Source organism: Sorghum bicolor, chromosome 10 (genome assembly GCF_000003195.3).
Source record: "Sorghum bicolor cultivar BTx623 chromosome 10, Sorghum_bicolor_NCBIv3, whole genome shotgun sequence".
Classification (NCBI taxonomy): domain Eukaryota; kingdom Viridiplantae; phylum Streptophyta; class Magnoliopsida; order Poales; family Poaceae; genus Sorghum; species Sorghum bicolor.
Genome location: NC_012879.2, coordinates 46,198,862 through 46,226,755, shown reverse-complemented (window position 1 = coordinate 46,226,755; position 27,894 = coordinate 46,198,862). Strand labels below are relative to the sequence as shown.

The 27,894-nt window shown below is 42.5% G+C and overlaps 1 pseudogene; it reads right to left on the bottom strand.

The window, feature by feature from the left end:
* On the bottom strand, positions 27 to 27,472 carry LOC8072651 (annotated as a pseudogene).

The window sequence follows — 27,894 nt, the reverse complement described above, 5'->3', positions numbered from 1 at the left end:
ATATACAAAAGAGAACTAAGGTCGAATCAGTTGGTCTTCTTTGATGAATCATCCTCCAAGAAAGTAGCATCGTTATTTTTGTTTTCTTTGTTGTTGTCACTGTTGTTTCAAGGTTCAGGAACTACTGTTGTAGACGGTTCCACATTAGATAGCTAAGATGTACTTATAACTTACTCTGAGAGCTCCTCACATGTGTTTGCCCCAAGTACTTGGGTAATAGAAAATAAATAGTCAAAAGTGAGGTCCGCATATACATAGATAGGAGAAAACCTCCCATTCATTAGTAGAGATGGCGATAAATTTTTTGATACTAGATAGAGTATGGGCTATTCTTAGCAACACTGAATAGAATTTTGTAGTTTTTAAAGAAATAGAAACTATCAAGGTCACCTAAACAAAAGAGTCTCTTAATTTTAAAAAGAGGCACCAACATGTACTAGGAAATCCATATCAACTACTAATGTGTGACAACACCAAACATCAAGCCCAAAACTCTGTTTGCTACTGCATAAGAACCAATATCAACGTCCACCTACAAAACACTATAGCCTCAAATGCATTGCCTTATTCACGAATGACATTTTTCACTTGTTCCATTCGCGAACATGCAGGATAAGGGCACATCATTGTATTAATAAGTTGTTGATGCAAAAGCTAATCTGCAAACACAAAGGGCTAATACCCGATTCAAATGTTAAGGCGTGCCAACCGATTTGACCTTACAATCGACAAAGGTGGTAACTCGAACACTTTGGTCCCGACAACAGCGATGCGCCCGGATGTCACGGCCAAGAGGTGCTCACGCGGAACTTGAGAACACGCCGAGTTTGACTCGACGAATTCCTAAGAACTCTTAGTAAAAGGAAAAATATGACGAAGTCGTCGAAAAAGTAGATGCTAGAATATGTGTAAAAACTTGTGTTTGATTGATTGATAGATGTCCCTTTACATTGCCACAGGGTCTAAATTTATACCCTGTCCCAAAGAGCTACAACTAGACACGACTAGAACTCGAATTCCAAATTAAACGGAATCCGTATACAAAACAAACTCTAATAACTAAGGAAAATATTAAACTATTCTTCGCAACCGATCGGCACATGGCTACGAGTCAATCGGCAACCCCTGCGCTTTTCTTCAGAGTTATCGGCAGACCGCCTGTTACAGTCATCGGCAAACATCAGCATCGATCATCGACACGAACACATCACCACTCCTGGACTTGGTCATATCCGGCCGTTTCCCCATCGGCACCAACCTTCATCGGCAACTCCCTCTGTAGACTGGCCACAATTACTTCACCTGCCGATCCACACTTTATTAACCCTAGGTGCGTATCAAAGATACGTGTCCAAAAACGGTGTCAACACATGCCCCCCAATTTTGGAGTATAAAATCATTAATGCTCCAAAATTCTCCTTAGTAATGACGCCTTTCCACAATTACTTCTCCCAATTTGGTAACCAATCACGAAATCTAAATAACCTCAGCCCAACTCTCCTGCAGATTTCTCGAATTTCTCAACTTATCGAACTGAATCTCCCCAGAATGTGCTCATCGGCAATCAGTGGCGAAGCTAGAGCGTAACAGAGGGGGGTGCGACTACGAAGAAGTAACAAAAAAATTGGCTATAAAAACAATATCGATATGATCAAAACTATTACGATAGGCAAAATACATTATGTTACCTTTAATTGTCATCAAATCTACGTTCTCGCATTTTCATGAAACGGCGAATCACGGCCTCATTTGTGATTTTCATCATTTCTTCTTTCTCGATGTAGCAAATAAGACAATTGCTCATAAATTGATCACCGATGCGGTTGCGCAAATCCGTTTTCACAATCTTCATGCCAGAGAAAATAATCTCAACTGTAGCAGTAGCAACTGGCAATACTAGAACAAGCCTCATAAGTCGATAAACCAATGGGTAACGATCATGTTTTCTAGTCTGCACCATTTTCTGAGAAAGCTCGGCAATAGTTTCTATGCTGGAGAACCTATCATCATCTCTCACATCAGATATGTAGAGGCCAAGTTCGTTGCTAAGGTCTCTGAGATCCCCAGAATCAAAATCATGTGGATAAAGCTTTGCTAGGCTCAACAACTTGTCCACACTAAAATCACAAAACGAGTCTCTTGGACTAAAAGAGGCTGAGCATACAAGCAATTGAGAGCTTGTGTCGTTGAAGCGGCTGTCAAGCTCTTGAAGTAGCCAATCAATAATATTATTGAAACAATCTACTTGATAGTAATGCTTGTTTGTGATTCCAGATTTGTGCCTCCTCTTTTTTGGATCAATATATTCATCTTCCATTTCCAATTTGGAAATATCTTTCTTCTCACAAAACCCATACACATCATCTATTAGTTTTTCCCTTTTTTCTCTTCTAAGCTCATCCAATTGGCATCTCGTGGCTCTCACACAGTTCATAGCATTCACTATGTCCTGATCCTTGCGCTGTAGTGCTAGGCACAAGGTATTTGTGATTCCTAATATAGTCAACATGAGATGCAAATAGAAAATAGAGTCAAAAGACTGGAAATACTCTAGAAGATTTGATACTTGATCTCTAATTTTCCATTCCTTATCATGTTCTACAATCTGCAGTACCTTGACTATGGTAGAAAACATGTCAACTATACTTTTGAGAGATTTATAATGAGAACTCCAACGAGTATCTCCAGGACTTTGAATACTTTGCTCTTGATTTAACCCTGTCCCAGTTTGAAGCAGCCCACAACCAAGTGCCTTACTCATTTCTTTAAGGTTAATATCTCTAATCATTTCCCTTCTCTTAGCTGATCCACCAACAACATTTAGTAACATGGAAACCTTGGTAAAAAAATCACTGACCCCTCTATGCTTTCTCACAATAGCCACAAGGACTAATTGGAGTTGGTGAGCAAAACAATGAACATAATAAGCTGAACTATTTTCTCTCATGATTAATGATTGCAAGCCATTGAACTCACCTCTCATATTGCTCGCACCATCATATCCTTGGCCTCTGACTTGCTTGAAACTTAAGTTAAGCTCAGCAAATAATGCATCAATAGCAGACTTGAGATGGGCTGAAGATGTTTCATTCACATGAACAAGTCCAACAAATCTTTCTTTCACAACTCCACATTTATCTACATATCTCAAGACCACAGCCATTTGTTCTTTCCAAGAAACATCTCTTGACTCATCAACTAGCAAGCAAAAAAAATCATTCCCAATATCATCTAAAATAGCCTGTAGCACCTCCTTTGCAAAACAGTGCACTATATCCCTTTGTATTTCAGGAGAAACCAAAAGACTATTTTCTGATTTTCCTTTACTTGTTGCCTTTCCTAAGATTGGATTTTGTTCCGCTGCAAAATCACGAAATTCCCTGAAATTTCCTCTATTTAAAGAATCCTTCGACTCATCATGGCCACGGAAAGGCAAGCCTTGCTTTGCTAACATTCTAGCAACATCAATAGACCCATTCAGTCTAATCATGTAGTCCCTCTTAGCACTTTCATTTACACCACGGAAAGCCACATCAATGTGTTGTCTTGTTTGCATCAAATCGTCACACTTCTTCATTGCTAGATAGTGTGAGCCACCAACATCACCCACATGATCTTTGAGCCTTTGTTTTCTATGAAAACCATTCCAACCATTTTTCACAAAAGCTTCATAGCCACCATCCTTCTTTTCTCTAAATAGGAAACAAAAAAAACAGTATGCCCTGTCCTTAGATTCACTGTATTCAAGCCAGTTTCCAAACTCATCAAACCACTCTGGAATAAATCTTCTTGGCCCTCCTCCAATATTTTTCACAGGAAAACTAAATGTGCGAGGTTGACAAGTCCCTTTTTCCAAGTACTTCCTTCTCACCAGTTCTCTAAGATTAGGATGGTACTCATCAATTTGTTTCCGCAGCCCTGGATCATACTTGATCTCATCTTCCCAGTTGATGTCATCCAAACACAAATTGCGAGCATTGTTGGCACTATCTGGCTCTGGTGCCTTTCTTTTGAAATATTTTTCCATGGATTAATGAATTAATCTGCAGTATATACAATACAGTATCTAGTAAATAACTTGAGAAAGAAATAGAGACAATTATCTACAAGAAATAGAGTAGTACTACTTACGTGCCTTATAAGTAGCTTTCTGAACTTTAGGAGAAAGAAATTGACAACAGCAGTTTTCTGAACTTCGGCCTTCAGGCTTCAGGCTTCAGGAGTTCAGGCAGGCAGGCAGCGATGTTGCAAACTCAGGCACTCGTCGGCTACTCAGCTAGATCGGCAAACTCAGGCACTCGTCGGCTACTCGCGATGGCCGATGGATTGTAGAGGCGACGGGAAGAGAGACCGCCGCGGCGTCGCGATGGATGCGGCACGAGGGAAAGCAGTAGAGTTTACGTGCTGTGCTTTTCATCTTCCTGTGATGGGCTCAAGTTCATTGGGCTTCCTGCTCTCGGCTGGGCTGTGGGGGGTGCAGCATATTGGCCCAAGGGGGGTGCATACATGGCCAAAATCTGATGCTAATTACTTGTTTTTGATTTTTTGGGGGGTGCATCCGCATCCACCACCAACTACGTGGCTTCGCCACTGTCGGCAATATTACCGTTAGAGAGGACTGCCGATGGATCGACCAAGCGATCTTGCACAGTAAGATATCTTCACCGCCCACTGTCAAATCACCTGCACAATCTCTTGATTATCGTGCGAACAGTTACCATATCCACCTGAACACCCTCGGATTTCACGGATGCGGCAAAGAGATAAGTCAAATTTGCCCTTGACCTTTTGTCCTATAAATACCTCCTTCTCCGGTACTCTTTCTCCATCTTGTCATTCTACAGCCTCAAATCCACCTTCCTGGTGGCGGCACTCTTCAAGAACCTCAAGAACTCCGGCGATTTCCTTCAGCAATCCTTCCGAGTCTTCGATCTCTTCCCTCTTCCGGGAAGAAATGGCCATCAACTTCGTCGTCCCTGAGGTCAACTTATCATCCATTTCTTTTATACTTTTGCTGTACTCCTATTCATCTACGAATCTTTTTACTAAGTACTTTTTTTGTTTCTTTTTTGTTCCTTCATCCTTAAAAACTCTTTAGGAGTTATCCGATAAGATCGTGATTCCTACCGATCAACCTCACTTCCAGTGCCTTGGTCCATTGGGAAACCCAGATCCCACCGATCTGATAAATGCAGAGACAAATAGGATCCCTTTCAAAGCCAAAAATTTCTCCTTAGATCTGTGGAAAGATGCTTTCCGTTCCTGGCCTAGCCCCACCAAGGGATGGAAAGACTGGATCCTGAGAATCGGCAATTCAAACGAAGTCCAATGGGGAGAACGAAAATTGGACCAGTGCATTAGACTATCCATTGCCTATATGGAGAGGAATGAGTCGCTGCTGATAGCTGCCTCATACTTTTGGTCAGACACTCTTAATGCTTTCATGTTCGGCCATGGTCCTACTTCTCCTACTCTTGCCGATGTACTCATGCTCACCGGCTTAGATATATCAACTGCCGATAACAGTCACCTGTTTGATAATAAGCCGAGTTCCAAAGTGGAAACTCACAGCATCGGCGGTTGGTCTGGGTACATTCAGAAGTACCAAAAAACAGGGCATGTTGGGGAAAGGGAACATGCCATTTTTCTGAATATGTGGCTAGATAAGTTTGTATTCTGCGGTCGATCGGCAGGACCAACCTCTGTTTACTTATCGGCAGCAGAAAGATTGGCCACTGGTGGCCGATTTCCTCTTGGCCGATACTTGCTCGGCTCTGTCTATCACCTCCTTCACCAAGTAGCTAAGAAACTCCTGCTAGGCCAACCCATCGGCAACTTAGGGGGACCTTGGTGGTTCATCAACATGTGGCTTAGTGTCCATATGCATAAGCGCCTTGGATTCTACCTCTTTTCACAACGCTTCCCCAGAGACATAGCCGAAGATCATGAGCTGAATGAGGAAGAATCGGCAACTCGCTCCCCTCTGAACTATGGTGAAGCTGCCATAGTTTTACCTGGTACCGGTGGCAATGAGGACCAGGTCAGCCGATTCTTCCAGACTCTATATGAGGGTCTGGCCAAAGACCAGCAGGCATGGATGCCTTACGAGGACCCGGCAACCAGATTCCCGCTCACTTTCCACCCTTTTGATGATGCCCTCAACAAGGACCAAGATCTGATGATGGCAATTATCACCCCGAGAGCCATACCAGTGAACTTCTTTGGCAGTGGGAAAACCTCCAATCTCACCTATGAGTTCTACAATCCATCGGCACTAGCCCGTCAACTGGCCTTTGGACAGCTGCCGATTGCACTTTGCTACGCCGATGTGGTAAAGCCAAGGGAAGTGATAACCAGTGGTCTTGAGTGGATCAGAATAGCTCAACTCCCACCAAATGCCGATACAGATGTTGATTTATCGGCTTGGATCCCAGCTCTTTTCATTACTCAAGCATACAAACAGTGGTGGGAGGAGTGGAAAGAGCACCTGTTCTGCAGATCGGCCCTCTCATACCGCGGCATGATCGACCCCAAGTACAAAATCCCCGAGAACACTGTAAGTCTTTAACCGATACTCCAATCCTTTCATTACTTTTACTCCTATAGGTAACTCACTTTTCTCTTTTTAAACAGGTCGACGATACACCATCGACAGTCAGCAGGAGCGGAAAGCCGATTGAACTCCTTCCATCAGGCTCAATCTCCCTCATTGGTAACAAAGCACCAACCCTGGCAGCTCTGATGCACCGGAATGTGCGTTTTAAGAAGATAACCACCAAACGAGCAAAGACATCTCCATCGGTCGCTGCTGCCACCTTAGCACAAGCTTTCAAGGTGAATCCCTTGACTTCTTCAATTCATACCGATCCCACTCTATACTTACATAGTCTTTTCATTATACATCGGCTGCCATGGGAACTTCATCGATAACTTTCACTGTTTCAACTAGAATTTCATCAATACTCTGTTACATTTGTACTCATGAAACTTTTGTTGTATCAACAAACTGGCAAGTCGGCAAAGACCAGAAGTACCAAAACAAGTGCCGATGCCCCCAGTCTAGTCAAGCTAAGAGGAAGGCCCCCAAGAGCACCAAGACACAGCCAAAATGCCAGAAGACAGCACCACCTTCTTCTCCTCCCCCAGTATCGCTGATTCACGTGGAATCGTCCCCTTCTTCACTAGAAGCTCAGATTCAGCAAGCACCGTCTCCACCTCATCTGCAAGAAGTACCTCAGCCAGAAGAGACATCGGCCGACGTACTTGAGTAGACTACCGATCCAGTAGATTCAATCATATCATCGATAGTTTCCTCAATTCAGACAAGCATCGTACCCCCTCAAGGTAAAGTACTATCTATAAGATTATCGCCAATGGATCTTTTTTTCCAACTTGTAACAATCATTGTTATATATTTTTCAGCTGATATTATTCCATCGGCAACTCCGACCGGTCATCTTGTGGTACCATCGGCCTCAACCAGCCAGAGGCAAGAGATAGCCCTGAAACAAGTAAGCCGCCTAACTTCTATCCTTTATATCATGTATACTCGATCATCAAATAACCTGTTTTGTTTTTTTAGGAACAAGACTCTCCGGACAGCTTGTTTTCTTTTGCTATTGAGATTTCTGATGATGAAGGTGAGGAAGCAAGCTCCACCCAGGCAGTAGGGATCTCATCGGCAGAAATCAGAACAAAGCTAGAAGATCTGTTGGCCTTGCTTCATCAGGATATAGCTCAATTAGTCGACGACTCTGATCCAGCAAAAGCTCTTTTCAAAGCTCTCAGAGGTCAAATCCCTGCCGATGCCGAAGAGACTCTTTTTCAGGCTGCACACTTGGAGAGCCGCCAGCTTTAGTATCAAAAGGCTGCCCAACGTCTTGCCGATAGAGCCACTCATGCCCAGCTCTCGGAGGAGGTAATGAAAGTGAAACACCTTGCCGATGAGACACACAAGATCATCGGCACTCTAAAATCCTCAGGAGAGACGTTGAGACAAAAGATCTCTGACCTATCGGCAAAAAGGGAAGCCCTGTTGGCAGAGCTTAAGCAAGTAGAAGAGGCTCTGTCCCAAGCTCAACAGGAAGAAAGTCAGCTGCCCGAAATGATCAAGACCCTCGAACAAGAGCGAAACATTCAAGCTCGCAAGGCACTGTAGATGAAGAAGAAGCTGAGGCCAGTGGAGGGCTCTGCCGATGAAGACATCACGAAGATTGAAGAAGCCGATCAAAACCGTCTGCGCGCCATATCGGCTATCCAAACCCTGCTGAATATATAAGCTTTTCATCGGTAGCATGTCTTGTTCTGTCTTTAGGAATTGCTGACTATTTTGGTCTAGCCGATAGGACTGTTATCGGCATCTTTTTAAAACATCATACTTAGTCCTAGATACATTTTGATCCAGCCGATAGGAATGTTATCGGCACTCAAACTTTCATGCATCGACCCATATACTTGGGTAATACTTCTTCAAATATATTCCATTTAATGCTCTGGGAAATTCAACTCCTTTGAGAGTTTCCAAAATATAAGCATTACCAGGAGCAGACCGATTTATCCGATAAGGACCTTCCCAATTAGGAGACCATTTGCCAAACTTCGAACTTTTAGTTCCAATCGGTAATACTAGTTTCCACACCAAATCTCCATTGGCAAACTCCTTACCTTTTACCTTTTTATCATACCATCTAGCAACTCTCTTTTTATTTTCTTCTATACTTATCAAAGCCCTCAGTCGATGCCCTACTAAATCATCCAACTCATCCTTCATCAAGGCAACGTAGTCATTGGCAGCCAGTTGATCTTGAAAAGATAGTCGCCTAGACCCAGTCTTAATCTCCCATGGTAGCACTGCATCGTGTCCATACACCAACTGATAAGGTGAAACTTTAGTCGACCCATGACATGCCATCCGATACGACCATAAAGCTTCACTCAACAATGTATGCCACCTCCTAGGATTTTCTTCAATCTTTCGTTTAATGAGTTTAATAATTCCTTTGTTAGACGCTTCGGCCTGCCCGTTGGCTTGAGCATAATAAGGGGAAGAATTCAACACTTTAATCCCCATACTGATTGCAAATTCATCAAACTCCCCTGATGTAAACATGGTACCCTGATCGGTAGTAATTGTTTGAGGAATACCAAATCGGTAAATAATATGCTCTCTCATAAAATCAATCATATTGGCCGATGTTACTTTCTTCAAAGGAATAGCTTCAACCCACTTAGTGAAATAATTAGTGGCGACTAAGATGAACTTATGCCCTTTGCTTGATGGTGGGTAAATCTGGCCGATTAGATCAATAGCCTATCCCCGGAACGGCCAAGGTTTAATAATGGGATTCATAGCCGATGTGGGTGCTCTTTGAATGTTGCCAAATTTCTGACATCCTTGACATCCTTTAAAATATTTAAAGCAATCTTCAAGTATGGTCGGCCAATAATACTCATTCCTCCTAATCATCCATTTCATCTTAAAAGCCGACTGATGCGCTCCACACACTCCTTCATGGATTTCACCCATTAAACTTTTAGCTTCATCATCACCCAAACACTTGAGGAGAACCACATCTATTGTTCGGAAATAAAGCTCACCCCCAAGGAGTACATACTTGGTAGCTTGGAACCTGACACGTCTCTCAACCCTTTTAGATGGATCTTTTAAGTAATCAATAATCTCCTTTCTCCAATCATCGGCACCATTTGCCGATAACGTGTTAAGGATGGGTTGATATCCCGAGGCATGCTGAGCCAACCAATTGGCCTCCTCATTATGCATTCGAGGGACATGCTCTAATCGGAAATCCTTGAATTCCTTTAATAGCTGCATACTTTGTTCATAATAGGTTATCAAGACTTCGCTTCGGCATTCATAAATCCCAGTCAGCTGATTTATAACAAGCATAGAATCGCCGAAGATTTCAACAGCATCAGCATGAACCTCTTTTAATAATTCCAATCCTTTGGTCAAAGCTTGATATTCAGCTTGATTATTTGTTGACGTAGCAACAATCGGCAAAGAGAACTCATACTTCCTCCCCTGAGGGGAAATTAGTACTATGCTGATTCCTGCCCCCCGGTCACACGTAGATCCATCAAACAAGAGTGTCCAAGGAACAATTTCCAAAGTTTCTACTATGCCGCGATGCTGAGTCATGAAATCGGCCATAATCTGCCCTTTGACTGCCTTAGCCGATTCATAACGTAGATCAAATTCCGACAGTGCCAAAATCCATTTGCCGATTCTACCGCTCATAATCGGCATAGATAGCATGTATCGAACTACATCATCTTTGCATATAACAGTGCATTCGGCCGATACGAAATAGTGTCTCAACTTAATGCATGTAAAATATAGGCATAAACATAATTTTTCTATTGCCGAATACCTGGTCTCAACATCAATCAGTCTTCTACTTAAATAATAAATCACACGCTTCTTCCCTTCAAATTCTTGAATCAAAGCCGAACCGATGACCATTCCATCGGTAGACAAATATAATCTGAAGGGCTTTCCTTGTTGAGGTGGAATTAGAACTGGAGGATTTGTCAAATAATTCTTGACTTCATCCAAGGCTGACTGTTGCTCTTTTCCCCATACAAACTCTTGATCGGCTTTCAATTTAAGTAAAGGACTGAAAGCACGAATTTTACCAGACAAATTAGATATAAACTACCTGATAAAATTTACCTTGCCGATCAAAGACTGGAGTTCAGTTTTGTTGGTAGGAGAAACTATCTTATTGATGGCATCAATAGATCTCCTACTAATTTCGATTCCTCTTTGATGTACCATAAAACCAAGAAATTGCCCTGCCGATACAGCAAATGCACACTTGTTTGGATTCATCTTTAAACCATGTTTTCTTGTGCACTCCAACACCTTTCGCAAATCGGCAAGATGCTTTATGAAATCCCCAGACTTAACCACCACATCATCAATGTAAATTTCTACTAGCTTGCCGATAAACTCATGAAAGATAAAATTCATAGCCCTCTGATAAGTAGCACCAGCATTTTTCAAACCAAAGGTCATGACTATCTATTCAAACAACCCAACATGACCAGGACATCTAAATGCGGTCTTTAGAATATCTTCTTCAGCCATGAATATCTGATTATATCCTGCATTGCCATCTATAAAGCTAATAATCCAAGGTCCGGCTGCAGCATCAACTAGCAAATCGGCAATTGGCATCGGGTAGCCATCCATCGGCGTAGCCTTGTTAAGATTCCTGAAATCGATGCAAACCCGAAGCTTCCCATTTTTCTTGTAAACAGGAACGACATTGGAATCCACTCGGCATACCGACACTGCCGAATAAATTTAGCTTCAACAAGTTTGGTTATTTTGGCCTTAATATCAGGAAGAACATTAGGATTACATCGGCGGGCTGGCTGCTGATGTGGCCGAAATCTAGATTTGATAGGCAACCGATGTTCAACAATAGATCGGTTCAAACCAGGGATCTCAGTATAGTCCCAAGCAAAGCAATCTTTATATTCCTTTAACAAATCAGTTAACTGCTGCTTACACAAAGAATTTAACTTGGCACTAATAAAAGTAGGCCTTGGCTTATCACCACTACCTATATCTATTTCTACTAAATCATCGGCCGATGTAAACCCCTGGCCTAATTTTCCATCATCGGCGAACCTATCCATTAAAACTCTTCATCAGAACCGACTGCTTGGATCGGTGGAATCTCATAATCGGCAACCTTGAGAAAATCCTTTTCCCAAATCTCCCCTGAAATGCATCTGGTCCTTTCATAAGTTTCCGCCTCTGCCGATGCTATAACATATGAAGAATCTCCTGGGACAATCTCAATCTTGTCGCCTACCCACTGAACCAAGCATTGGTGCATTGTAGACGGGATGCAACAATTGGCATGGATCCAATCTCTCCCTAGTAGCAGATTATAAGCACCCTTTTCACTGATAACGAAGAAAGTAGTCGGCATGGTTTTGCTGCCGATGGTCAACTCGACACATATTGCTCCCTTAACCGGAGACACATTCCCTTCAAAATCCTTCAGCATCATATCGGTCTTGGTCAAGTCTTGATCTCCCTTCCCAAGCTTCCGATAAACTGCATACGGCATAATATTGATAGCAGCCCCACCATCAACAAGTATCTTGGTCATCGGCTACCCATCAACCCTACCTTTGACAAATAGAGCTTTAAGATGTTGTCTTTCATTGTCGGCAGGCTTTTCAAAAATAGCCGTCATTGGGTCCAGAGCCAACTGAGCTATCTGGTCGAAAAAATCCAACTCCTCATCATCACTGGACGGCGCAAGGAACTCCATCGGCAACATAAATACCATGTTAACATCTGCCGATGGCCCTTTTCCTTTAGGATCCGGCTGCTGCTGATCTTCAGACTTAGCAGAGTTCTCTCCTTTGCTCAGCTCTTCCCGCCTTTCACGCTGCACCCTTCTTTTCTGTGTTCTGGTCAGCCCCTCTGGACACCATGAAGGAAGTTGAGGCTGCCTTACCGATGGGTAGCGATTTTTCTTTGACTCCACTCGATAAGTATTAGCATCCCTGCAAAATATGAACTCATCGGGAATTCATGCATTTCCGATCTCCTCAAGTTCCTCTTGGTTCCTGGGAAAGTATTCGACATGGTCACCAAGTCTATCATGCACACTGAGCCTGCCCCCCAGCCGATTGTTGATATTTGGGAACGCAATAAGGAATTGATCCGCAAGCGCACGGATATCGGTGAGCACTTCACCCGGGAAATTATCCAGAGTATCGCAAGCGCAGGGGGGCGGGCGCCCTGGGCCTCGCCCAGCTTCGCCTCCGCTTCGGTCTCGTGGCTTCTGGAGTCTTCTAGATGATGTAAAATTGCGCGGTGCGTTGATATCTCTATGTAATCCCGACATCTGGGCCTTTCTTCCTTATTTCCTGATAACCCCCTACAGAAATAGATAAACAACAAAACTCGTGGAATTCTGTCAGATCAAACCCTAATTCTAGGTGATGGTTGCATATTGGTCCTTTCTCATGTTTATTTGATAATTAAAATTGACACTTAAGAACCGTCAACAAATACCCCCATACTTAGGCTTTTACTCGTCCTCAAGAAAAAGATGGTTGAGAACAATATCTGGGGTAAACATTTAAAATATTCTCTATATAATTTGCAGGGTGTTAAAATTCCACTGTGTACTGTAGTCAGGGAAGTATATGGTTAAGAGTAAAGATCCTTTCTTCTCAATCCTACCACTTGGAGTTTTTGTATATTTTTGAAAGAAAGTTAGCATACCTTTGATCCTCATAGGTTCTCTCAGATCACTCATTATCTTTTATATATCTCACTGAGGTTGTTTTATTTTGCAAAAATTCTCAAGCATTCTTACTTTGCATTTATTGTCTGATCAAAACGGGATCCGAGGAGGGGAATGTCATACTCTTAGATCAAAGACTTTGGAAATTAAAAACTTTGTCAACTCTTACTGGCATATTGCTTATTAGAGGGACCATGGGCTATCATTTTTTTTCTTTTCTCTCTTCTCTTTTTTTAAGTGGATACCGAGGTACCCCTAATTCTACTATCGGTCACTTGTCCATTTTTTCTGCGAGGTTGTCGAGCACTTGCTCCTTTTTATTTCCTCGAAATATTTTTATTTTTGCATAGCCCATGCCTCTAATGCAATAATACTTCGGAAGAGTGAATCTTACTGAAATAATGTCTTGATCTTGGGAGCATGATAAATCTCTCAACATGGGTCTAACTCATTTTGAACAAACTCAATACAGAGCATATAGCTTTTATAATCATAATTAATATTTTCAGTCTTATCAGGCATATAAAACACTGAGGATGGTAGCTAGAAATTTGAATATTTTGAAATAAATTCTCCAAGCAACAATGATATCAAGAATAAGAGACTCATACTCTACCATCACATATTCCATATTGACTTAAGTAACACAGGGTTTTAAAATGATTTTATAATAATTTGCAAGTTTTCAGGAAATATCACAGATTGAGATTAATCATGATTAGAAATATTTTAATCTTTTTATTTTATCATGTTGGAAACAGTAATCTGCATAATCCAAAATAGATGTATGAAGTAAAGTGTGCAGAGTGTGTACCTGAGTGGTGGAGTGGTGTAGTTGGAGTGTGTTTGGCATGTCGAGGGATCTCCCCCATACTTGTTTTCTGCTTTTCTTGCACAAAAGTAAAGTAGAGACACACAAGACATAATAATAATAATAATACTCTTTATTGATCTTGAGGCATTTATTACAAAAGACTGATAGCAAACTGATAATAGCAAACTTATAATAGCAAACTTAAACCGAATTTAAAGATAGATAACTAAGATGCATTGCCTCATGGTCTAATCTAGATAACTTAGCGGCGCTCTAATTCCTTGATCTTCTTGTTGGCACTGGCAAGATCCTGCCTAAGGCCTAGTATAACGGTGTTGTGGTTAGAGAGCTGCCTAGTGAGGGAATTAATCGAGGATTGGAGGTCTATAATAATTCTATCTAGCCTGCGAACTTCCTCATCAATATCCATTATAGTCTTGCGACGCTTGGGAGGTGTCTCCAAAGCATTGAGAGAGTGCTTCGGGGCTGCCTTTGGAGGGATGAAACGGACTTTGGCTGCTCTAATCCCTTCAAAGTAAGGCCTTTCCTCCTCCGTAGTGTAGTGAATACTGCTGATCTCGCCGCTTCGGTTGGTCTTGACTCCAACGACCCTCTCATTGGGTCTAGGTGGAAGGACTCTTGTGCCGATTGGCACCTTAATAGTGGTCTTCGTCTTGGATGATGGTCCTTTGAGGAGTAGGGGTTGTGGTGGTGCGGTGAGAACTGGTTGAGCATGGTAAGATTGGGCGGAGCTGCGTTGGTGTAATGGCATGGCTTCTAGCTGACGCTCTGTGTTGGCCGGGACAAGAGCACGGGCATCGGGGTCTTCCACTGGCTCCATGTTAAGGTTGAAGGGGACGACTTCCCAATCGTCGTGGTACTTGTCGGCCATTGGAGTAGCAAGGAACTAATAAAATTTTAATTTGAAGGGGAGCTAATTAAGCTCTAATTGAAGGAGAGAAAGCTTGATGGCTTGGTGTTTGAAAACTGAGGTCAGGGGTCTGTTTATATAGGGGTCAAAAGGATGCCTCTATGGGTTGTTCGGGTTGCTCCCGTTGATGTGCGTGCGAAACTTTCCATCCGAGGGATTATTCGGATTACCCTAAGTGCATTTTCCATAACAGAGAAAGTCGGGACCGAGAGGGAACAGGGGCTGGGCGCCCGCCCTCTCTCTGGCCCCTCTGTGGGCCCACTTCTCCGAGCGTGTTTCTAGATGCGAAATTATTTAGAAAAATATATATATGACCCAAAACCATCAGACCAAAAGTATCGGGCTCTAATTCTCCATGGGAAGGTAAAAATGGACTACGTCTATTTCTTCAAATTCCTCATTGGGCACTAAAAATAATTTAAGACGTTGACCATTTACCTTGAATAACGTACCTTCGCTATTTTGAAGTGTGATAGCTCCGTGGGATGATGAATTGATTACCTTGAATGGTCCTTCCCATTTGCTCCGGAGTTTTCCATGCCCGAAAAGCTTCACCCTGGAATTAAAAAGTAATACCTTATCTCCGGGTGTGAACTCCTTCTTCTTGATTCTCTTGTCATGCCACCTCTTGACTCTTTCTTTGTAGATCTTTGAATTGTGATATGCTTTCTCTCGCCATTCTTCCAATTCTGATAGTTGCATTCTTCTATAATCTCCAGCAACATCTAGGTCCATATTCCATCTCTTTATGGCCCAGTGTGCTTTGAACTCTAGTTCAACAGGTAGATGACAAGTCTTCCCGTACACCAATTGGTATGGAGACATTCCAATTGGGGTCTTGTATGCTGTCCGGTATGCCCAGAGTGCATCGGGTAACTTGTCTTTCCACGCCGTTCCCATTTCATTTACTGTCTTCTGAAGAATATTCTTGATTTGTTTGTTAGAAGTCTCTGCTTGGCCACTTGTCTGAGGATGATAGGGGGTAGCGACGTTGTGACGGATTCCATGTCTTGATAGGTATTGCTTGAAGCGTTTGTCGATGAAGTGTGCTCCTCCATCACTTATCACTACTCTGGGAACTCCAAATCTTGGAAATATAATTTCTTCAAACATCCTCTTTGAACTGACGTTGTCGGCATGCTTGCAAGGTAATGCTTCTACCCACTTGGAGACATAGTCAACCGCTACCAAGATGTACTCGCACTTCTTTGATGGAGGAAATGGACCCATGTAGTCTATTCCCCAGACATCAAAGAGCTCAATCTGAAGGTTGTTGGTGAGTGGCATTGCATCCCTTGTATTTATGTTTCCGTGCCTTTGACATGGCCCACATCTTCTGATATATTGCTTTGTGTCTTCATACATTGTAGGCCAGTAGAATCCACACTGCCAGATCTTTGAATGTGTACGGAATGCTCCATAGTGACCTCCATATGGTGATGAATGACATCTGTCGATGATCTTCCATCCTTCCTCAGTGGTCACACATCTCCTGAGTAAGCCATCAGAGCATACTCGGAAGAGGTATGGCTCATCCCATATATGTGAACGACTTTCTTGAGTAAGCTTCTTTTTGTTTGCTCCTGGTGGTACATACCCTGAAACCATAAAATTAACAATATCTGCATACCAGGGGTCAGACCTGTTAATCCCGTAGAGCATGTCGTCCCGGAGTGAATTATTGATTGGGGTTTCCTGTGGACTCTTAAAATACATTCTAGACAAGTGATCAGCAACAGAATTTTCTACTCCCTTTTTATCTTTTATTTCTAAGTCAAATTCTTGGAGTAATAAGATCCATCTAGTCAGGCGAGGTTTAGCATCTTTTTTAGTGAGCAAATATTTTAGTGCAGCATGATCAGTGTAAACAATTATTTTAGCTCCAACTAAATAAGATCTAAATTTATCTATGGCAAAGACAACAGCCAGAAGCTCTTTTTCAGTGGTTGCATAATTAAGTTGAGCTCCTGTCAAAGTTTTACTGGCATAAGCAATTGCATGATGCTTCTTATCTTTAGTTTGTCCCAATACTGCCCCCACAGCATAATCACTAGCATCACACATAATTTCAAAAGGTAACGACCAATCAGGGGGTTGAATGATTGGTGCAGAGATGAGTGCTTTCTTTAATAAATTGAAAGATGTTAGACATGCATCATTAAATTCGAAAGGAGCATCCTTGGCTAGCAAAAGAGTAAGTGGTCTAGCAATAAATGAAAAATCTTTTATGAATCTACGATAAAAACCAGCATGGCCAAGAAAACTTTGAATTCCTTTTATATTCACAGGTGGAGGTAGTTGTTCAATTACTTCAATTTTAGCTTTGTCTACCTCAATACCTCTTTCAGACACTAAGTGTCCTAGCACTATTCCTTCCCTAACCATAAAATGACATTTTTCCCAATTAAGGATTAAGTGCTTTTCTTTACATCTTTGCAAAACCTTGTCTAAGTTTTCAAGACAACTATCAAAAGTTTTTCCATAAACAGAGAAATCATCCATGAAAACTTCCATAATCTCTTCAATCATATCAGAAAATATAGACATCATGCATCTTTGAAAAGAAGCTGGTGCATTACATAACCCGAAAGACATTCTACGGTAAGCATAAGTTCCATAAGGGCATGTAAAAGTGGTTTTGCTTTGATCATCAGGATGGATCGGGATTTGGTGATATCCTGAATATCCATCTAAGAAACAGAAGAACGAATGGTTTGCTAACCGCTCTAGCATCTCATCTATAAAAGGTAAAGGAAAGTGATCCTTTCTTGTGGCTTTGTTTAGTTTTCTATAGTCTATACACATCCGCCATCCTGTGACGGTGCGTTGCGGAATTAGCTCATTCTTTTCATTCATAATAACAGTCATGCCTCCCTTTTTGGGCACAACTTGCACTGGGCTCACCCACTCACTGTGCGGCACAGGATATATAATCCCTGCATGCAGCAACTTTATAACTTCCTTTTTAACTACCTCTCTCATAGTGTTGTTAAGTCTACGTTGGGGTTCTCGAGAGGGTGTAACAGAAGGATCTGTTGGAATACGATGGGTACAGATCATAGGACTGATTCCTGTAAGATCTTGAAGTGAGTAGCCAAAAACTGAGTGATGTTTCTCAAGAATGGTCATTAATCGCAGAGTTTGATCCTGAGTGAGTTTATCGCTAATGATCACAGGGAACTCTAGATTATTGTTTAGGAAAGCATAGGTAAGACCGGGTGGTAAAGTTTTAAGCTCTATGGGAGGTCTAGGTGTTTCTGCAAACTCATCTAAGGGTTCAGGCTCAAAAGGTTCGTCTTCTTCTTCTGTGAAGAAAGGAGTTTCGTCTTCTAAGTCTGGTTCATCTAAAAGCTCCAGAGATGCAGCCTTTACCTCCTCCATAGGATCAGGCAAAAGATATGACTCGGCCTTATTATTTAAGAAGTGTGAAATTATTATTGGGAATTGAAAAGTTTTTCCAAAAGAAATGTGTAGCTTTCCAGTATGACCTTCATAAAGGAGTCTTCTAAAAGGTTGTCCTATCAACAGGTCGAAGTCCCATGTATCAAAGATATAGAAGTTTAAATGAACCATGGAGCCTTCTACCGTAAGAGGTAGGACATTAATAATTCCAAGACTGGGGACTAATCGTCCCGAAGATTCCTTTATGACCTTTGTTGTGGGGGTTAAGACAAGATTTTTAAATAGTTTAAGTGCAAAAGATTCAAACATGATGTTGATCCCCACAACAGGATTATAAAGAGCATTAAATCGATCAGAATTATAAGCACAGCGTATAGTTATAGAGGGTGTGTCCAAACGGATCACATCAGAGGAAAGCTCTGATTCCTCCAACCATTCGCTACTCATGACCGAGATAAGTTCTCTCAATTGATATTCACTTGGCAAATAAATGCTAAACTGGCCGTTTTGGGGTTTGTCAATAGAATGGTAGTTTGAAATATTTCCAAAATCGGCAAAAAGATCAGATTCTATATCCAGCATGAAGTCCGGTAGTGGAATTTCTTCCTCTTGAGGCTCAGAACTTGGGATAGCTAAAGTAGATGAAGAATTTGGCAGAGTGTCTACTTCGGCTTCGTAGGTTTCATCATGAAGGGTATTATCCATCTCAGCTTCTAGGATTCTATCTAGGATCACTCTTGCTTCATCAGCAGGGATGCGAAAGAAAGAACCTCTAGACATTGTGTGTAGCATTTGTTTGTGATTTTTCTGAAGACCTCAAAAGAAGTGAAATAAAAGAACAGGGTCTTCAAGATTAAGGTTTGGACCAGATTCTAAAAGATCAGAAAAACGTTTCCAGGATTTTCCCAAAGTTTCATTATCTTTTTGTTTAAAAGATAGGACTTCGAGTCTAAGGTCGGCTATACGGTCAAGGGAATAGAAATCTAGACAAAAGTTGGCTCGTAAAACTCCCCATTCACCTTGTTGTTGACTTACCTTCTGACTGTACCATTGTCTAGCTTCTCCCCTTAGAGAAAAAGGAAAAAGCTTCCAACGTAAAGTCTTATCAGAAATGCCTTCAATGCGAAGACAATCACATGTTTGCTCAAAATCTCTAATATGAAGGTAAGGGTTTTCGTCTTCCTTTCCCGAAAAAGATAGGTTTTGAATCATGGCAATCAACCTAGAACTTAACTTATACTGGGATGTTTGGATAGGCTGTGATGATTCCCATGGTAAAAGGTTAGTTGCTAAAGGGATTGCAGACTCATGGATCGATTTAGAATTTTGGTTTTCCATAAGGTAAGAATAAAGAAAAATAAATAAAGGATATAAAAGATAAGAAAAGATAAAAGTATAGATACAAGCTAGTAGCAAGACACAGGTTATCTCAGCAACCGTCTTTCTCCCCGGCAACGGCGCCAGAAATGCTTGTTGATATTTGGGAACGCAATAAGGAATTGATCCGCAAGCGCACGGATATCGGTGAGCACTTCACCCGGGAAATTATCCAGAGTATCGTATTTATTTTTTTACCACTAGGAGAAAGAGTGCATCTGACTAACCGGTCTATTACTACTAACCTTTAGGCACAAAGAATGTCTTTCGATGTGAGTGATAAATAGAGAAGACTGCAACCGTAGTCTCCTTCTAACCTTGGTAAGGATGATCTACTGTTCTAATGGGGAGGCTAACGGAATCTAGACACCACAAAGGATGTTCGACCCGCACCTATAAACCCTATCCTTCCTGCTAACGAGATGTGATCTACAAAGGTAGCTTGGAAATGTCACGTTCCTCACTACTACCACGGTCCAGCCAGTCAGGGAATATCTATGAGTACCCCAGCCTAAACACCACGTTTACGCCAGCAATGATTACTCTAAACTCTACGCGAAGAGATTAAAGTAAACTCATAAACCATAAGAACAATAAAACAAGAACTTACTAGAATTTAGAAGTCGAATTACTGAAGAATCCTAGGAGCAAGCTTCGGGTTAGGAGAACTTGATCCCGCAGGTACAAGCTTGGAGTAGACACCGACAGGCCGGTCTTCCTCCACTCTACACCTCCACTCTATCTCTCTCAATCTAGTAGAAACTAGAAGATCTATTTCTACCTTACATTGATTGCTAAGCCTAAAAAGAAATATTAATTAGAGAAGAGGTTTTCCTTCGAGGGCACCCCTCAGTCTCTATGATAATTTCTTCATGTCCTCTCCAGGGGCCAGGGGGCCTTGCTTATATAGTCCTCCCCTTCTATGCGTTTTTGGGTCGATAGCCGAGGTGGTACTATGTTTTTCTTGATCCAATAGGTCGGTGGAATATCCCGAGCGAAGGAGTCCTGAATTGACTCCAGCAGGGGGGCGGGCGCCCAGGCTGCCAGGGCGGGCACCCTGGGCCTGGCCCAGCTTCGCCTCCGCTTCGGTCTCGTGGCTTCTGGAGTCTTCTAGATGATGTAAAATTGCGCGGTGCGTTGATATCTCTATGTAATCCCGACATGTGGGCCTTTCTTCCTTATTTCCTGATAACCCCCTGCAGAAATAGATAAACAACAAAACTCGTGGAATTCTGTCAGATCAAACCCTAATTCTAGGTGATGGTTGCATATTGGTCCTTTCTCATGTTTATTTGATAATTAAAATTGATACTTAAGAACCGTCAACACCGATCATGAACCGAAGCTCTCCCCCTAATCGGCCCATTAAATCGCCGATCATTGTTTTGATACTGCCGATTAGGTCTATCATACCGATCATAACCATTGCACTCAGGGCAGTCTCTAACAGTGGGCAATTTGATGTTTTGCTCCCAACAATGGATAAAGAACGGGCAGTTCCAGTGATCCTTGTGCCGATTCCACTCTTGTCGGCGTCTTTCTTCTTCTCGACGACGATCCTCCTGTTGGCGTCGATACCGATCTTCTCGTTGCTGCCAGGTCTCCCGATGCCTCCTATGAGTTATCACAATACCAGATCGGGGAGGCCTCCCTGAGCTGGTTCCTTCCTGGATCAAACCTTTGCCTTTGGCATCATCGGTAGTAATCTGGTGCTGAGGATCTACCGATACACTTCTTTCAGCTGCCTCTGATGTCAAGACCTTAGTTTTTCCCTTGGCATCCAACATATTTGTAGGGAAAGGATGTTGATCGATCTTCATCGGCTTCTGAGCTTTAGAATTATCGAACTTGGTTCTCCCAGATTCTATAGCCGATTGCAGCTGTTGCCTGAAAACCTTGCACTCATTTGTGCTGTGAGACGTTGCATTGTGCCACTTGCAATATTTCATCTTCTTTAATTCCTCAGCCGATGGAATCACATGATTGGGTGACAACTTGATTTGCCCTTCCTGAAGTAGAAAGTCAAATATCCTATCGGCTTTGGTGATATCAAATGCAAATTTCTCTGGCTCTTTATGCCCAAAAGGGCAAGAGATCGGCTTCTTATTTTTTACCCACTCTGCCAAGCCGATGACTGGTTCTTCATCGGAGTCTGAGCTTGCTGCCTCATCGACAAATGACACCTTTTTATTCCATGCTCTCTTGGGCTCAAAAGGTTTGATATCTTGGTCAGAAATCCTCTGCACTAGATGACTTAGACTCTCGAACTCTTGAGAAGCATACTTGTCTCTGGTATGTGGCAACAATCCCTGGAAAGCCAAATCAGCTAGCTGCCGATCATCCAGAACCAGACTATAGCACTTATTCTTAACCTCTCGCAACCTCTGCACAAAGCTTTCAACCGATTCATCATTGCGTTGCTTCAGCCTGACTAAATCGATGATCTTCTCATGAACTCCAGAAAAGAAGTATTTATGAAATTGTTTCTCTAGATCGGCCCAAGTGATTACTGAATTAGGAGGTAATGAAATAAACCAAGTAAAGGCCCATCCAGACAAAGATGATGAGAATAAGCGAACCCTTAACTCATCTCTATTAGCAGCTTCTCCACACTGGATGATGAACCTATTAACATGTTCCATAGTTGATGTATCATCCTGCCCAGAAAACTTGGTGAAATCTGGTACCTTGTACCGATTTGGAAGTGGAATTAAATCATATGCAGGATAAGGTGTCCGATAAGAGTAGGTGTTGACTTTGGGTTTTATCCCAAATTGGTCTCTCATCACTTCAGCTATCTTATCGGCCCAATAAGCATCGGCATCCTGCCGATGAGGTGGTTGTGGATCTGGCACCTGCTGATAAGCTTCCACGTGTCTCTGAGGTGCACGATCTCCATGGAACATTAGGTTAATCATCGCCTGCTGACCACCAAGCTGCTGACCAAGATTCATCGGCTAGTTGATCAACCCTTGATTCTGAAACCCTGGTTGGACTGGTCCTTGTTGAAACCCTACAGCCTGATGATTCTGCTGAGGCATCTGTGAAAAAACAAACTGCCCTGTCCATCCACTGTTAGCATTCATCGGTATAGGACCTGCCGATGACTGGTAATTGGGCAGCATCATCGAATTGACATACCCTGGTTGTGTCATAAACCTCTGTTGCGTCGGCATTGGATCTGCCGATGCGTTAGGCATCTGGAACGTTGGTGCTTGAGAATTCCCAGTGTAAGGTCTTGCAGTAGTAGTTGTAGAGTATTAGGGATTCTGATTCATCGACGGATTTGGAGGTGTCGATGTCATAGGAGCCTTGCCTGTCACGTCAGTTACTTGAGATGTTCCAGGAGTTTTTACTATCAATTCTAGGGGCATCCCATAACCCCACCAGTTGGGAGGAACAGTCCCTAACATCGCCGATGCCAATAGATCTGTGGCAAGTTTGATCTGCCCATCTGATGTTGATGGATTAGTCGTCATTGGTGTAGATTGCGCATTAGTGATCCCTAATGTGCTTGGAGGAGAAGTAGCTTCTGTACCCGCAATGGCTATAGTAGCCGATGGAGCCGTGACCAATGATGACCCTGGCTGATGATAGGCAGGACCCACATAAGATGGTGGTACTTATCCTTCTTTGAAAGTTCTAGCCACAGCATTGAAAACCGTGTTGGACAGCACACCAGCTTGATTGATCAAGGCACGGTTAATAGCACTGTCAACCATGTCTTGAAGTTTACCAGGATTGGCTTCAAAAGTAATTTGCCGAGGCATCGGCAATGCTTCCTTCTGGATCACCTCGCCACTCCTATTGATACTGAAGGATTTCAAGCATAGCTACTTGTAGTCCTCCATGGCTTTTGCCATAGCTTGCTTCTGCTCATCCCTGAGTTTGGTTTCCGTCACGGGGATAACGTTCTCCAAGTCAAACTCGGTGTTCGACATGTTCTTGATCTTGAATCTGTCCCACTGGGCGTGCCAAAAGATGTGTTGATGCAAAAGCTAATCTGCAAACACAAAGGGCTAATACCCGATTCAAACGTTAAGGCGTGCCAGCCGATTTGACCTTACAATCGACAAATGTGGTAACTCGAACACTTTGGTCCCGACAATAGCGATGCGCCCGGATGTCACGGCCAAGAGGTGCTCACGCGGAACTTGAGAACACGCCGAGTTTGACTCGATGAATTCCTAAGAACTCGTAGTAAAAGGAAAAATATGACGAAGTCGTCGAAAAAGTAGATGCTAGAATATATGTAAAAACTTGTGTTTGATTGATTGATAGATGTCCCTTTACATTGCCACGGGGTCTAAATTTATACCCTGTCCCAAAGAGCTACAACTAGACACGACTAGAACTCGAATTCCAAACTAAACGGAATCCGTATACAAAACAAACTCTAATAACTAAGGAAAATATTAAACTATTCTTCGCAACCGATCGGCACACGGTTACGAGTCAATCGGCAACCCCTGCGCTTTTCTTCAGAGTTATCGGCAGACCGCCAGTTACAGTCATCGGCAAACATCAGCATCGGTCATCGACACGAACACATCACCACTCCTGGACTTGGTCATATCCGGCCGTTTCCCCATCGGCACCAACCTTCATCGGCAACTTCCTCTGTAGACTGGCCACAATTACTTCACCTGCCGATCCACACTTTATTAACCCCAGGTGCGTATCAAAGATACATGTCCAAAAACGGTGTCAACATAAGTAGAGAAAAAAGGTCCTATTACAAGGCATGAAGACAGCGGAATTAGACATTTTTCACTTCTATCCCGCACTAATTATAATATCCAATCAAATTGTATAGCCAAAACATATCATCTCAAGATAAATCATTTTTTACACAGTACAAGGTTGAAATCATAAGGGATGTGTTTGAAATATTTCAAGCACAACATTACTGGACTCACCTCCAAATACCCAGGATTTCATACGTAGCTACAATCCACAGCCTTTCCCAACCAGCATGGGGTGCTGCCAATACTTTGCCGCACTATTTAAAAGTCTAGGTGTTTATTTTAGGTTAAAGTGAAGTGAAGAACAAAAAATTGTTGTCACACCGTATATATATTGGGTGAAATAAGACCTTTGAAATGTGTGGTATGAGCTTTAGTTTGTTGTTGCGGAAGTCATCACGTCATCAAAGAAGCGCTGCAGTAATGATCCCTTTTTCAAGGAACATGTGACGAAATAAATATATGACCATACTACAATGAGTTGATCTTAGAATCTATGAGAGTATAGATTCATCAAAACAATCAAATGTATAGATAAAGGTTTAAAATAGTTTTATGGATCGGTGACTGTCGACGAAATATGGCTGGCAGTCTACCGAGGGGTATGCTCACGGTAGTGAGGGAATTGGATGGTGACACGAAACATAAGAGACAACGATTAGGCAGAGGGGTAGGGTTACAAGGAAAGTTTCCTAGTCGGTTACATGGTAAGTATTTTCTTTAGATTACAATTTCCATAAGAATCCTGAAAGCCTTGTGGTGTATGCCGACTTGTGTCGTGCGACGCAAGTCTTGATCTTGTGGGTTGGACCACGGCCCATGTCTTGTCCTGTGGCAAGAAATGTATGCATCCCTTTTTTAGCAGCAAACCTTAATAGAGGTAAAAGAAAGAGGCATGAATAAAATGTAAAGTTTTTTTGCTTGTCCTAGCTCCTTGATGAAAGCAATGTCATCTACTATTCTGTTGTAGTTGAATCATAATTGTAGAGAAATAGTGCAAATTTAAGGCTAAACAAATAACAAATGCAATATAGGAACAAGAGAAACAATTGGGCTAGCGTTTTGGTTACCTGAGCAGCACAATTCTTTTGCCTGCCAACATTATCCATACACTTGGTGTCCTTAAGGCAAGCAATGGCTGCAAGCTTAAACCTTAAGCGGGCTAGGGCGACGACCCAGCGCAAGCGGCGGTGGCGGCGTGGTGCGACTGTGCGAGAGCCGAGAGGAGAGGGGGAGGTCGGGCGTTGGAGGTTTTTTTTTTTTGCTAGAGGTGGGGGGGCAGCATATTATTGGACGCGAATTGGGGGTGACGTGGCTGAACCGTGTCCACGGGAAGGGAATTTCGGGCGACGTGGCCGCCTCTCTGAATTCCGGGTGACGTGGCCAGGGGAAGAGGCCACGGTTCAACATATAATTGTTATAGTTAATTAATTTGCAGCAAGTAACAGTAACTTGGATATTAGTGTGTTAGATTCTTTACATTATCTGACTTGGTTCACAAGCAATAAAAGGCAAATTGGAAGATTTAGACCTTTGATTTGTCATTTACGAAATTCTTGCTACAAACTTTGAAAAGCTTACTATCAGTTGGGGCTTTTCTCATCCGGGTCATGATGAAGTATCCCAGAAAAGCAAGATAAATCTTTTTTTAGGCTCATATGTCATATTAACAAAAGCACTTTTGTTACAGGAAAAGAGAACACCTTCCCTAGAACTTGATGACAACAAATATGAGAATACAGGAATATAGAATAAAGAAGATAAACCCATGTGTTTAGGTTCATTGTCAGATTTGTTAGAATTATTTTATATTGCGAATATTAATATTTGATATATAAATTTTGAACGAATTTAAATTGACTGACTCAAATATGCTAGAATTGTATTATTTTTGGATAAATTAGAGAGTTGATGTTGTTTGCATGATGGGTCAACATCGTTGTTTTTTTTGTTGTATTGTACTCTTCATCCTATACTAGCAAAACATGTCCGTACGTTGCAACGGGGTATAGAATTTCTTATTTGATAATTGTACACTTTTTGTAAAATTTAAATGAGTTTAGTCCAACCTTGAATCAAATAAATATAACCCCACCAAAACAAACAAAACTACCAAACTAATATCGGAAATCACCTCGAGAAGAAATAGAAAAAAATCATGTCCCATAAAAAAATCAGAAATCTTCATGTACTGTGGAGGAAAAAGAGTAAAAAAATGATATAAAAAATATATATAGGAATTAAAAGGTAAATAATATTACGTAAAGAAAGCATAAAAGCATCACATGAGGGAACAATTCCATCAAACAGCACGTCAGATCAGTCCACTTTTATTGTCGCTCAGTGCAATCCAAAGCAAAACCAGCGGCGCAGTTAGTGACAAAAGCCCACAGCCACAGCCGCCACATAATAATACAATTAATAGGTAACAGTTCTCAACATCCTTTCATCACAGCATTTGTTTGAGACATACATGAACAAAGCATATGTAATTCCGTATGATTAAGAGGAAGTACCTTGTGGCCAGCATTGATGCATCACAAGAGAAGGAACAGCCGATGAGAGGGCGATCATCTCCAATCTCGCTACACTCCAGGACAAACTCCCCAGCCTGCTTCACGACGAGTTCGGCCTCCGCCTCTGGGTCCTCCTCATCGAAATCCTCGTGGCAGCGCTTGGCCATCTCAATCCTGGCCTTGGCACGGGGCAGCGAGTACTGTGCAATGTCGACACGCGCCTTGAGAAGCTCCTGCGTGCCCTTGGTGAAGAAGGGGTACTGGATCTGCTCCTCCTCGCCGGTGCGTGCAGCGTGGTCGTCCTCCTGCGCGCGGAGGAGACGGTCGACCTGGCCATCGGCCTCGAACCGGACCATGAGGGCTCGGAGGCAGTCGTAGCGCTCCATTTCGCGCTCGCCGAGGCGGCGGAGGCAGGTCCGCACGGCTATGGTGTAGGCGCGGCGCCGCTAGAGGAGTTCCTGCACCGATTGCTCGTGACGCTCCGACGCGGCGTGGTGGTCGTCGAAGACCTCGTAGTCGGCCTCGCCTCCGCCCCCGGCGGAGGAAGTGGCGGCGGCGGGACGGGGATGGGAGCGATTGGCGGGTGGACGGGGACGGGGAGCGGAGCCATGGGAGGAGTGGGGGCCGGGGGCCACAATTTTTTTTTTAAAACAAAATTGCTTTTCCTCAATTTGGTAATATTGCAATGGAAGAAAAACATCAAATAACCCTAGAAAGTGATGACATAATGTTACATATCTATTTATATTTATCATTTTTATAAAATTTAAAGTCCATAATTTATTTTATTTTACCATAACATATATGG